The sequence below is a fragment of the Schistocerca americana genome, chromosome 8, assembly GCF_021461395.2.
Source record: "Schistocerca americana isolate TAMUIC-IGC-003095 chromosome 8, iqSchAmer2.1, whole genome shotgun sequence".
In the NCBI taxonomy this organism is placed as follows: domain Eukaryota; kingdom Metazoa; phylum Arthropoda; class Insecta; order Orthoptera; family Acrididae; genus Schistocerca; species Schistocerca americana.
The window spans coordinates 494,672,430-494,687,413 of record NC_060126.1 but is presented as its reverse complement, the minus strand read 5'-3'; the positions used below and the strand labels follow the sequence as shown (position 1 = coordinate 494,687,413).

At 39.7% G+C, this 14,984-nt stretch overlaps 1 non-coding gene across 1 annotated transcript; it reads left to right on the top strand.

Moving 5' to 3' along the window:
* Window positions 1-5,191: 5,191 nt before the first annotated feature.
* On the top strand, window positions 5,192-5,266 carry Trnas-cga. The gene has a single exon. It is a non-coding gene; the product is annotated as a tRNA-Ser (tRNA).
* Window positions 5,267-14,984: the final 9,718 nt, after the last annotated feature.

Here is a 14,984-nt window from a genome sequence, read left to right as displayed (position 1 = left end):
GTGGGAGTTGTTTCCTCATCCGCCGTACAGTCCCGACCTGGCACCGAGCCACTTCCACTTATTCCCAGCAATGAAGAAGTGGTTGGCTGTGCAGCGTTTTGATGACGACGCACAGCTTCAAGAAGAGGTAACCACGTGGTTGAAGGCGCAGGCGGCCGAATTTTACGACGGAGGAATTTCCAAGCTCGTCCATCGCTACGATAAGTGCCTCAATTTAAATGGCAACTATGTAGAAAAGTAGTATTGAAGTGTGGCTTTCATCTGTATATAATAAAAAAGACTCCAATACTTTATTTATTTTTAATTCCAAAAAGTAATGTACTTTGTGGATAGCCCTCGTATTTCATTTCTGTATTCCGCTGTGACGCGTTGTTTGGCAAATCTGTTCCGTCATTGGGATGGCCTGAGGAGTGGTACAATGCCCAGAGCGAAAACAGAGTCCACTTTCCTCTCTTTTATATTCAAGCACGCCTCACAGTGCTGGCATGTTCATGCTAGAATGCGGTGCTCCTTATTACGCAGACTGCCTTGGTATTTACAAGACGGTGAGTTTCCCATACGCTGAGTGGCCAAAATTATACTTCACCTAATGCAAAGGGTTGACGTAATTATTTAGTTTTCTGAGCAATAGTATTTTGAAACACTGGTCGATGATCATAGCCCAGAAACTGCACTTCAGGTTCATACCATTTATCCTCATTGATAAATATACATTCTCGGAAATAGTTGCAACGACCTTAAGGATAATGTTCAGTGGCATGTGCATATTGAGGGGTTGTAGTGTAGTTAATGATTTGTCACTGTCATCGACTATGACAGGGAGCTTAGAAGGCCCATCTGTACATCTTCTGTTTTAACTGTGCTGGCGGTGTTTGTGTTGAATTTAGATATGAACAGTGTTTTTCATACTAGAGTGTAACCACGCTCAACGATGAATATGTACTCCTGTCGAACAACATGTGTCTTTTGAATGGGGTCGTAATGATGGTGAAATCGATTAGTTTCTGAACTTTTTGACTTAAACTGTGTGCACGAAAAGCTCTCTCTAGTAACGTCAAAGAAATTCCGACTACTATGTCTGATCTAGAATCGCCCTTGCTACCCTACTTTTAAACACGGACGTAACTGTGCAAAATACTTCTGATGAATGTGATAGCAATCAATCAAAACTGGATTTGATTATATGTATGTGAACCCGAAAATGTTGACGAAATAGCAGAAGCGTAGATAATGGAAGACTCAGGGTGGACAAAAGTTGAGTCAGTTCTTTCACTGATAACCCGATCATTCACTGTAGACAGAACAACAGCAGTGTTGGCTCTTCCGTCATCAACTGTCAGCTGTGTTACATCGAGTTTATTTTCGATAAAAATCCAGGCGTAGTGGGACACTTCACATTGTGCATAGCCAAATGTCTCTGGTCCTCCATTAACTGAAGTGGCAATGGGCATCTCAGTGATAGCTTAATCCATGTAAGGGATCTTCTCAGTGCTATGTGTATGTGCAATCTTTACACTAATCAGCACCTCGAATTCCTGTCTAGAATACAAGAAGTACGAAGTAATAGAGATTGGCCATTGTATTAAGTACGCTTACATTCCAAGCTGGAATATAAGATTAATAGGATACATGTACGTATAGAGTTAAATGTAATGAAACAAAGTGCGTCATCAAGCAAACCCACTTATCATAAGGCACTTTTATGAAACTTTGAGCGTTATACATATTACTTGCATATGACCATTGAACCTATCTGTAGTGAAATGTATCTGCTATAGTGATATCTGAAATTTGCATCAGAGCAGCCCAAAAGAGGTAGAATGTAATCTGAACGTGGCTACATATAGCAAGATATGTGCTAATACACTATTAACATTTCGATGGGGTCTCCTTTGACCAATAATCAAAAAAGAGGAGAGAAAACCTACGATGTACAGGGTATCCTTCTACACCGTATATGTAATTATACAGGCAACCTAAACTACATCATGAAACTACAACACATATACAGGGTGAGTCACCTAACATTACCGCTGGATATATTTCGTAAACCACATCAAATACTGATGAACCGATTCCACAGACCGAACGTCAGGAGAGGGGCTAGTGTAATTGTTTAATACGAACCACAAAAAAATGCACAGAAGTATGATTTTTAACACAAACCTGCGTTTTTTAAACGGAACTACGTTAGTTATGTTAGCTCATCTGAACATATAAACAAATACGTAATCAGTGCCGTTTGTTACATTGTAAAATGTTAATTACATCCGGAGATATTGTAACCTAAAGTTGACGCTTGAAACCTCCGACGTTCAGTTGCGTGTTGTAACAAACACGGGCCACGGTCGGCGAGCAGCATCTGCAGGGACATGTTTACGATGACGACCGTTCTCCTGATCTTACACCTCTGGGCTTCTTTCTGTGGGGTACGTTAAAGGAGAATGTGTACCGTGATATGCCTACCACCCCAGAGGATACGAAGCAACGTATTGTGGCAGCCTGCGGCGACATTACACCAGATGTACTGCGGCGTGTACGACATTCATTACGCCAGAGATTGCAACTGTGTGCAGCAAATGATGGCCACCAAATTGAACATCTATTGGCCTGACATGTCGGGACACACTCTATTCCACTTCGTAATTGAAAACGGAAACCACGTGTGTACGTATACCTCACCCCTCATGGTAATGTACGTGTGCGTCAGTGAAAAAGACCAATGAAAAGGTGTTAGCATGTGGACGTAATGTGCTGTTCCAGTCTCTTCTGTACGTAAGGTCCATCACCGTTCCCTCTGGATCCCTGCGTAATTTGGTGCTCTCCAATACACACGATCGAACAGCGGAGGAGTGGTACTCAAGCGTCAACTTTAGGTTACAATATCTCCGGATGTAATTAACATTTTACAATGAAACAAACGGCACTGATTACGTAGGACATTAGAGATGAATTCCACATGTGTTCCTGCCAGGGGAGTTGGAGCAATCTCACGAAAGCTAATGATACGACTTTTATATGGATTAGGTTCAAATGGGACTGAGCATTATGGGACTTAAATGCTGAGGTCATCAGTCCCCTAGAATTTAGAAATATTTAAACCTAACTCACCTAAGGACATCACATACATCCATGCCCGAGGCAGGATTCGAACCTACGACCGTAGCGGTCGCGTGGTTCCAGACTGTAGCGCGTAGAACTGCTCGGGCACACCGGCCTAGATATTGACATTTAGTTAGTTTTATAAGTAGTTTCGTATTTTCATATTCTTGTTATATATAGTATTAGTAATGTTATGTACTTTTAATTTAGGACAGCATGTGAGCCATACAAATAAATAAATAAAATTTCCACTATATTTTCTTTGATTTCAAAGATTCAATTCTGCGCTCTTATTCTTGATTAATATCTTTTACATAAAATACCAATACTCATACCATATACATCGCGACATAGACTCTCATTACTCTGCTCCATAACATAATAATTTTTTTTTTACTTTTACCCAAAAATCTGTTCTCTTTAACAAATATTTTCATCTTTCTTTTTTGCATCTATCTTTCTAAACACAACAAAAATCAAGCCTCTTATCGCGTCTGCTAAGGATAAAAGATTCTCCCCCTCAAAAGGTCCTCAGGCCTCATACACCATACATCACACTTCTATATTCTTTCATTTCTTTCACGTTGATATACTGTATTTTCTTTTCTTGTGTCATATTCGGTTGCTATCACAATACAGCCAAAGCAAGAATGCCAGTGTCCTTAGGATTGTGACAATAGGATTCTAGGTTAACAACCACCGAAATGTAGTCTGAAATTTGTTAATACAATGTATGTATTGCATAGACAGCGTGCTCTACTGAAATAGCATGGAATAGTTCACCATAAACTCCTAATCAAACATCGCCCTTAGCAAATCATGTTATTTTACGACATATATTGCCAGACAGAATTACAATTAATACAGATATTAGTAATTAACAGAATTCCACATATGTAGCTAATAATCTGGCAAGAAAAATATTATAGCATGAACATATTGTGACAACAATGGTAAAAGAAAAGTACACAAGTCAATGAACAGCAGAAAGTACCATAATCAAACGCTTAAGTATTAAATATGTCTTATCTCTTTACAGACTGGAATAAATATTTATCAAATTTTAGCCCATATATACATTTCTAGTCACCACATTCTTCTTCGCCAAGTCCATATAAATTTTCGCAGTTATTTTCATTTATACTTCGAGTCTTTCAATTAGTAGTTCTATGTTAGACGCACTTTGGAGACCTCGTGTCTTAGGAGTCCTTAAGGTTTCCTCCGTCGTTCGTTGACTGCGCCTCGTATCACTGATGTGATGCTCTGTCTCATCTCAGATTATTACGTCGTACTGGTGGCCTACTCTCAGCGATGTCAGCATTATGCTAAGGGCTAAACATACTTCGATCTCGCTAATTCTGTTTGGATCTTCGTAATTCTTGCGGCTAAAATTGTTTTCATTTGCGTAACTTCTTCGGTTCTACAGACCGTGTTCTCTATTTCTACCTCGGTAACTTGCGCAATTGTGAAAATTACCTTTGGAATGCCAATTGTTTGCACGGTACAGCTGGTGTCTCATTGCATACCTATTGCCTTCGCGGTTCCTATTAAATTTCTCCCTCAAAAGCTAGCAATGTGGGTAATCGCCCTGTGGCCTGTAATTATGGTGGATATTATCATATTTCTATTCGTGGATCATTCATCATTATCAACTTCAAGTTTCTGCAACAAATCTCTAAATGTTTGTATATCGCCTCTTCGATGACCAGCCAAAACTATATGTATTGACTGTACCGGCAGCTTAGTCAAATAAACTCATATCAATTCTGAGGGAGTGTAAGGAATTGGTTCTTGTGCACCATGTATCCGAAAAAGCATGCAGGACTTGAGAAGGCCGATTGTTGAGGCTCTCAATCATAGCGTGCAGTGCTTAGTGCCATCATGTATCGTCATTGATCAGTAAGCTGAGAAGAACGTGTGGTAATAACCACCATAAGTTAGTCATTCTCAAGCTAATGAAAGCATTTTTGTAGCTCCTCTCTTTCAGGAGTGTTAGTTCTGTAGGTTCGCAGGAGAGCTTCTGTAAAGTGTGGAAGGTAGAAGACGAGGTACTGGCAGAAGTAAGGCTGTGAGTACCGGGCGTGAGTCGTGCTTCGGTAGCTCAGATGGTAGAGCACTTGCCCTCGAAAGGCAAAGGTCCCGAGTTCGAGTCTCGGTCGGGCACACAGTTTTAATCTGCCAGGAAGTTTCATTTATGTAGCTTTTTCGCCCTCATGGTAACTGCACGTAAGCTATAATTGACGGCCAATATGTCATGTAGGTGGAAGACGAAAATCAAATTATTTTAGTCGCTTCATAGAGTGAGTTGCGATACCAACATTTAGGAAAATTTTAAACTTCCTATGAGTGAGAAAACGCATGTAATATAAGCCATCATTCTTATGTGTGCATCAGTTTTTTCTCGCTCCACAAGTTTCATCCCAGTTACCTTGTTCCCAAAAAGTATTATATTCGGGAGTAAGCTCTCCCACATGTCATGAGTTCGCTTGCACGTGAGAATTTGCGAGCTAACATCCCAAAAGATGTTCGGGCTCACATGCGGTTCATCTTCGTCGAAATGTCTTGGTTCAAACTCGTCTAGGGGTTGAACCGCACGTATCGTATTACACGCCCTAAATTAGACGCTTGTTTGTGTAACGGCATTAAGTGGTATGTTCTGTATTTTTATCTCACTGCGTTATCATTAACTTGATGGAATAGTCGTGTTTGGTGTCGTTAAGGCACTTCTAAGACTGTGGTTTGACTACTCATGTTCGCTTTGCTTTTATTGTTTTCTTTTAAGAAGCGAGAATTGTTTATTAAGATTTGTGTGTGTTGGCTTCCGGCACTTGTTAAGAGCGCCCGAGTTAATGGCGCCGTGGTTATAATGTGATGTCGGGATTTTATATTGTTATTTGATATTTGAATTTTATCTTGTGTTGATATTATCTGTCGTGTGTTACAGAACATTACCAAGGTGCGTAAGTGATGAGCAGTTGTGGGAGGCATGTCGGGGAGCTCTCAGCGGATTATTTCGGGGACCGTTTCCAGTGGGAAGGCTCCGAAGTGTGGAGAGCTGGCTCGTCCGTGATTGCGTTGGGAGTTGCCCTTGCCCTTTGCTTGTATCAAATTATTATTTTGTTATTATATTTATTGGTTATGTGTTGCGCTTCTTTGATTTTATAGCGCCAAGTGCCATTATCGTTCTCAAGGTTTTTTTATATAAATGATTTTAAATTGTAATGCCAAGTGAACTTGTTATTGCATCTTCGTCTGTGGAGTAAACGCTGTATTGCCGAGTTAACTTATTATAGAATTTTGTCTCTTGGGTAAACTCTAAAAGCACTATTGTAAAAGGTTCTTTGATTTTATGGTGGCAAGCCGCTGTTACTGTTTTTAAAGCTCATTCTTTTAACCATTTGTTAAGTTCTGTAATTTATATGAATTTGTTGTTACTTAAAAGAGTTTAGTATTGGCAATTTAATAAATTGCGTACAGAGTCTGCTGTTTGGATATTATTTGGTGGAAATCCTTGGATACTTGTCCTATGAGAAGACACATTCCAAACATGTTCGACTTATCTGTACATTTTTGAAGAGTTATTAACTTCAAGGGAAACTATTCTGATCACAAGAACAGCAGCAATTCACACACAGATGAACTTCAAGTACACAGGAAACCATACAGACGGTGGCTTAGTTATATTTTTTGTAAAGTGGTAGGTTAAATGAATGTCAAGTTAGCACCTTACATTATAACATCCACGATATATATATATATATATATATATATATATATATATATATATATATATATATTATTACGAGTGGAATATGAATGTGTGGATAATTTTCATCCAATTATGTAATTATTTCTTAAAAAGATGATAATTATGTGAAACAGAGACAATATTTGCCTCACATTCTTTGTTAATCTATGTCATTCTTTTCTTTTGTTTTTTACCCTTTTGTCGTCTTCTTCTGATGTACATCGCCGACGCAAGACCCGAATCGATTTGAGGTCTGTTAAATGAATAACATTTAATGTAAAATTATTCTACTTTTATGTCCATTTGCTGGTAAAAACAAATAGAGCCAAATGCTTTAAAACTATTTATGATAAATTATTGTAAATTCACTTCCTCTTTTAATTATAATTTTGTATTAATTGTTTTATCATAGGCGCAAGAAGCGCAGCCATTGTTAGTTGCGATTATATAGCAACTTCGTCTGTACTTCTAGTTGAAAATAGCATGGGTTTGTGTTAAACTAATTTGCAAAATATTTAATAATTTCTTTTTATTGGGTGCATCAATTTGATGATCAACTATTTATTGGGAAAAGGAAAATCTTAATTAAAACAGAAATCCTCTATATTTTGTTGGCCGCCATCTTAACTTTTATTACAGTGGCAAATTTTAATTACATGAAACTGCACCGGTGGTACTGAAATCAATTTTTAAATTAAATGAAAGTTAATCGAATAAGAGTGCATTTTCTAAGACTAGTGCTGATGGTATTTATTGTTGAACAAGATTTCATTGCTGGTGTATGAGGCCAAAATTAAACTACGGACGAATCAAGGAGAAAAACATTTTTTCGTAGCATACGTCAGTGTTGTGTGCAGGTGGTATTCTGTGGTTCCTTTTCATGATCAATTTGCTAAGATTAATTAAAACCATCGAAGACAAAAAAATATTATAAAAGCTCTGATGTACGATACGTAATTTTAGTGATATGAACACAGCTTACAGTCAACATTATTACACTACGTCAGGTGGAACTCTTGTGCAATTTGAACAAAATAATAATCCGAGAGAAGTTGTAGTTTGAATAATGCACTGTTGTTGTTGTTGTGGTCTTCAGTCCTGAGACTGGTATGATGCAGCTCTCCATGCTACTCTATCCTGTGCAAGCTTCTTCATCTCCCAGTACCTACTGCAACCTACATCCTTCTGAATCTGCTTAGTGTATTCATCTCTTGGTCTCCCTCTACGATTTTTACCCTCCACGCTGCCCTCCAATGCTAAATTTGTGATCCCTTGGTGAAACAAAACATGTCCTACCAACCGATCCCTTCTTCTAGTCAAGTTGTGCCACAAACTTCTCTTCTCCCTAATCCTATTCAATACCTTCTCATTAGTTACGTGATCTACCCACCTTATCTTCAGCATTCTTCAGTAGCACCACATTTCGAAAGCTTCTATTCTCTTCTAGTCCAAAATAGTTATCGTCCATGTTTCACTTCCATTAATGGCTACACTGCATACAAATACTTTCAGAAACGACTTCCTGACACTTAAATCTATACTCGATGTTAACAAATTTCTCTTCTTCAGAAACGATTTCCTTGCCATTGCCAGTCTACACTATATATCCTCTCTACTTCGACCATCATCAGTTATTTTACTCCATAAACAGCAAAACTCCTTTACTACTTTAAGTGTCTCATTTCCTAATCTAATTCCCTCACCATCACCCGATTTAATTTGACTACATTCCATTATTCTCGTTTTGCTTTTGTTGATGTTCATCTTATATCCTCCTTTCAAGACACTGTCCATTCCGTTCAACTGCTCTTCCAAGTCCTTTGCTGTCTCTGACAGAATTACAATGTCATCGGCGAACCTCAAAGTTTCTACTCCTCCTCCATGAATTTTAACACCTACTCCAAATTTTTCTTTTGTTTCCTTTACTGCTTGTTCAATACACAGATCGAATAACATCGGGGAGAGGCTACAACCCTGTCTCATTCCTTTCACAACCACTGCTTCCCTTTCATGCCCCTCGACTCTTATAACAGCCATCTCGTTTTAGTACAAATTGTAAATAGCATTTCGCTCCCTGTATTTTACCCCTGCCACCTTCAGAATTTGAAAGAGAGTATTCCAGTTAACATTGTCGAAAGCTTTCTCTAAGTCTACAAATGCTAGAAACGTAGGTTTGCCTTCTCTTAATTTTTCTTCTAAGATAAGTCGTAAAGTTAATATTGCCTCACGTGTTCCAACATTTCTACGGAATCTAAACCGATCTTCCCCGAGGTCCGCTTCTACTAGTTTTTCCATTAGTCTGTAAAGAATTCGCATTAGTATTTTGCAGCTGTGACTTATTAAACTGATAGTTCAGTAATTTTCACATCTGTCAACACCTGCTTTCTTTGGGATTGGAATTATTATATTCTTCTTGAAGTCTGAGGGTATTTCGCCTGTCTCATACATCTTGCTCACCAGATGGTAGAGTTTTGTCATGACTGGCTCTCCCAAGACCATCAGTAGTTCTAATGGAATGTTGTCTACTCCCGGGGCCTTGTTTTGAATCAAGACTTTCAGTGCTCCGTCAAACTCTTCACGCAGTATCTTATCTCCCATTTCGTCTTCATCTACATCCTCTTCCATTTCCATAATATTGTCGTCAAGTACACCGCCCTTGTATGAACCCTCTATATACTCCTTCCACCTTTCCGCCTTCCCTTCTTTGCTTAGAACTGGGTTGCCATCTGAGCTCTTGATATTCATCCAAGTGGTACTCTTCTCTCCAAAGGTCTCTCTAATTTTCCTGTAGGCAGTATCTATCTTACCCCTAGTGAGGCAAGCCTCTACATCCTTACATTTGTCCTCTAGCCATCCCTGCTTAGCCATTTTGCACTTCCTGTCGATCTCATTTTTGAGGCGTTTGTATTCCTTTTTGCCTGCTTCATTTACTGCATTTTTATATTTTCTCCTTTCATCAATTAATTTCAATATTTCTTCTGTTACCCAAGGATTTCAATTAGCCCTCGTCTTTTTACCTACTTGATTCTCTGCTAGGTTCACTACTTCATCCCTCAGAGCTATCCATTCTTCTTCTACTGTATTTCTTTCCCCCATTCCTGTCAATTGTTCCCTTATGCTCTCCCTGAAACTCTCTACAACCTCTGGTTCTTTCAGTTTATCCAGGTCCCATCTCCTTAAATTCCCACCTTTTTGCAGTTTCTTCAGTTTCAATCGGCAGTTCATAACTAATAGATTGTGGTCAGAATCCACATCTACCCCTGGAAATGTCTTACAATTTAAAACCTGGTTCCTAAATCTCTGTCTTACAATTATATAATCTATCTGATACCTTTTAGTATCTCCAGAATTCTTCCAGGTATACAACCTTCTATTATGATTCTTGAACCAAGTGTTAGCTATGATTAAGTTATGCTCTGTGCAAAATTCTACAAGGCCGCTTCCTCTTTCATTTCTTCCCCCCAATCCATATTAACCTACTATGTTTCCTTCTCTCCCTTTTCCTACTGAAGAATTCCAGTCACCCATGACTATTAAATTTTCGTCTCCCTTCACTACCTGAATAATTTCTTTTATCTCGTCATATATTTCATCTATTTCTTCATCATCTGCAGAGCTAGTTGGCATATAAACTTGTACTACTGTAGTATGCTTGGGCTTTGTGTTTATCTTGGCCACAATAATGCGTTCACTATGCTGTTTGTAGTAACTAACCCGCACTCCAAATTTTTTATTCATTATTAAACCTACTCCTGCATTACCCCTATTAGATTTTGTATTTATAACCCTGTAATCACCTGACCAAAAATCGTGTTCCTCCTGCCACCGAACTACACTAATTCCCACTATATCCAACTTTAACTTATCCATTTCCCTTTTTAAATTTTCTAACCTACCTGCCCGATTAAGGGATCTGACATTCCACGCTCCGATCCGTAGAACGCCAGTTTTATTTCTCCTGATAACGACGTCCTCTTGAGTAGTCCCCGCCCGGAGATCCGAATGGGGGACTATTTTACCTCCGGAATATTTTACCCAAGAGGACGCCATCATCATTTAATCATACAGTAAAGCTGCATTTCCTCGGGAAAAATTACGGCTGTAGTTCCCCTTGCTTTCAGCCGTTCGCAGTACCAGCACAGCAAGGCCGTTTTGGTTAATGTTACAAGGCCAGAACAGTCAATCATCCAGACTGTTGCCCCTGCAACTACTGAAAAGGCTGCTGCCCCTCTTCAGGAACCACATGTTTGTCTGGCCTCTCAACAGATACCTCTCCGTTGTGGTTGCATCTACGGTACGGCCATCTGTATCGCTGAGGCACGCAAGCCTCCCCACCAACGGCAAGGTCCATGGTTCATGGGGGGAGTATCATTTACAAACTCAAATCAATGCAACTGCTAAAAAAAAGCTGAGTGAATTCAAATCGCAGAATACCATAGGGTATCGTATCATACATATTCATTGCACTTGTCGATGTTGATGATACACAAAAGCCGCCACAACATGATAGATTTTAAACATTGGAACAGGGAGGAGGATATGTCACCTGACATACATTAGGCGAAAATTAACAGATTTGCCTATTAAAATGTACTGCATGCAGTGGATGGTGGTGACACTCAGTCAGCGGTATTAATGCACCGAACGTAAATGCTGCACGACAATGAGCAAGAGAAGAAAAAAGCTGCTGGAGGAGATGCTATTTCGGGAGGAGATGCGACTAGCGACGTCACGGCCCGAGTACAACGGAACGCTCTTAAATCGACACGTTGCGAGGGACGACGAACATGTCGCGTGACTCATTGAGCAGAGCAGGTAGCGAGCCAGTGGCGTGGTACAGAGAGAATCTTCAGGAAACTACGTTGGGAAGTTTCCAGGTGGATACAAAGAGTCCTGACGAAACTCTACCATCTGATGAGCAAGATGTATGAGACAGGCGAAACACCCTCAGACTTGAAGAGGAATATAATAATTCCAATCCCAAAGAAAGCAGGTGTTGACAGATGCGAAAATTACCGAACTATCAGTTTAATAAGTCACGGCTGCAAAATACTAACGCGAATGCTTTACAGACGAATGGAAAAACTAGTAGAAGCCGACCTCGGCGCAGATCAGTTTGGATTCCGTAGAAACATCGGAACGCGTGAGGCAATACTGACCCTACGACTTATCTTAGAAGCTAGATTAAGGAAAGGCAAACCTACGTTCTAGCATTTGTAGACTTAGAAACAGCTTTTAACAATGTTGACTGGAATACTCTCTTTCAGATTCTGAAGGTGGCAGGGGTAAAATACAGGGAGCGAAACGCTATTTACAATTTGTACAGAAACCAAATGGCAGTTATAAGAGTCGAGGGACATGAAAGGGAAGCAGTGGTTAGGTAGGGAGTGAGACAGGGTTGTAGCCCCTCCCCGATGTTATTCAATCTGTATATTGAGCAAGCAGTGAAGGAAACGAAAGAAAAATTCGGAGTAGGTATTAAAATCCATGGAGAAGAAGTAAAAACTTTGAGCTGCGCCGATGACATTGTAATTCTGTCAGAGTCAGCAAAGGACTTGGAAGAGCAGTTGAACAGAATGGATAGTGTCTTGAAAGGAGGATATAAGATGAACATCAACAAAAGCAAAACAAGGATAATGGAATGTAGTCAAATTAAGTCGGGTGATGCTAAGGGAATTAGATTAGGAAATCCGACACTTAAAGTAGTAAAGGAGTTTTGCTATTTGGGGAGCAAAATGACTGGTGATGGTCGAAGTAGAGAGGATTTTAAATGTAGACTTGCAATGGCAAGGAAAGCGTTTCTGAAACAGAGAAATTTGTTAACATCGAGAATAGGTTTAAGTGTCAGGAAGTCGTTCCTGAAAGTATTTGTATGCAGTGTAGCCATGTATGCAAGTGAAACATGGACGATAAATAGTTGGGACAAGAAGAGAATAGAAGCTTCCGAAATGTGGTGCTGCAGAAGACGTCTGTGCATAGTGCACTTACACACATTCTTTCCATAGGCCAAATATTAATTGGTTAATGTTACAAGACGCCGTTTGCTCCCCAAATGGCAAAACTCCTTTACTACTTTAAGTGTCTGAATTCCTAATCTGATTCACTCAGCATCACCCGATCTAATTCGACTACATTCCATTATCTTTGTTTTGCTTTTGTTGATGTTCATCTTATATCCTCCTTTGAAGACACCAAATGGTGACAGGTGACGGTGGTGAAGAGTCAGATGGTGTGTTCTTAATATTGAAGCAACTCACTATTGTTGTCAGTCAAACAAATGCAGGGTTAGCAAAATTAAGAACCGTAACGTCGAATATAAAAACAGAAACAAATGCAGGGTTAGCAGACTTAAAAACAGAAACAAGTGGAGGTTTATCGGCCCCAAGTGCTGCTTTAAATGGTCTCAAATCTGAAACCAATGCTGGATTCGAAAAAGTCCGCAAAGTTCAGCAAAAGTTGCGAACGGAAGTTAATGAACAGTTTACTGAAATCCAGAAAGAGCCGAGAGACTCTCGCGAACTAATTCAGTCGCGTATGGCTGACGAGAGATAGATGCGTACTTACATTGCCAAGGTGCAGAATGCAGTGTTTAATATCAACCAAAGAATTGATAATTCAGTATGTAAGGCATCTGGTAAGGAGCAAAAAATCGTGGAAGAACTCAATGTCAGAAAACGTGTCACGTGAGATGCGTTAAAAGATTTGATACACGCATTGTAAACACCGTCACGAAAAGTCAACAGCAGTATGAACAGCTTCGTAAAGAACTGAAGCAGTGTATTGATAACCGAACAGAAAGCAGTAGTCAGGCGACCGAATCGGTAGTACCATCGGACATAGTGGTGCAAAAAAATCCAGATGTAACCTAGTCAGTTATGCTATCTTCCGCGGCAGCTGCGGAGACACAAAAAAGTCATGAGGTTCCACAAGTATGTCCACAAGAGGTTGAGTCATTGTTTTCTGATCCTAAACACAAGCAAATGTGAGGAGTACAGCTGAGACAGGTGAACGAAGCAGGTAATGTGCATTCGCAATGGTGCGAGAAGCGGTAACTGGAAGCATACCAACCGAGCGGCAGCGAATGACGCGATAACAGAGCAAGTTTCGGCGACCCATGCACCAGAGTCTCCAGTTTACAATCTATAGTACAACAGGACATATACCGCAGGTCAATATGAATCGAGTAAAAAGACAAAACACTGATCCAGTAACGAGACAATTAAACGTATCTTTCAGTCCGATACACAATGGACGGTAGGGTTAAGATAATTGCACGGCACTGCGTAGATGTGATGCTAAATGGGAAACAAATTTGTCATCTCAGGATCCAAATGTGGTAGGATGAATAAAGGAATCCGTGACGCACTTGAAGAGAACCGAAAATGTTGCGAAAACACAAACGCCATATGGTCCAATAGATATATTTGACAAAGATCACTTTTTGAGAGTCAGAAAATTCCAACATTACAAAGAAAGCGGGAACTTCTTACACTCCCGCACACTTATTCGTCAATTCCAGATCGGTTTAAAAGAGCATTGGCCACTTAGCTATAAACTTGGCTTCATTTGTGGTCATATGGAAAGCGCAATAGCGTAAAGCATGCAAAGAGTCGCAGAAAACAGTTAGTCGTATGAACAATTGACGTCAGCATTCTTGGAGCGATACTGGTCAACGGGAACCCAAAATACGATAAAATATGAATCGTTACAGAAGCATTCATTCGAAAATTCGGGAGAAAAGAAGCCAGTTAGTTTTTCTGAAGAAATGAAAAAAAAAAACAAAGAATCAGTGTTTAGACAATACGTACAGTGATGGGAAGCTGATACGTATGTGCACAACAAAGTTACCGTTGCTTTGTCAGCAATCGTTGGTTGGCAGGGAAGACAATATACAGGAATTTAAAGGAATGCCAAGAGAACTTGAATTCATCTTCAGTGAAGAAACAACGGGCAGTGGGGGAAACCACTAGTAGGGGGTGTAAACGCAACTGATGGGCCTTTTCTTAAAGCTTACAATGGGAAAGGTAACCGTATTGGAAAGAGTAGTAATTGCCCATTGGATAATAATAGCTATGGTTTTGGTCACGCACAGAGGTCAAAAAACAAGTTTGGTTTTCTTGAGCCGTGGAAATAC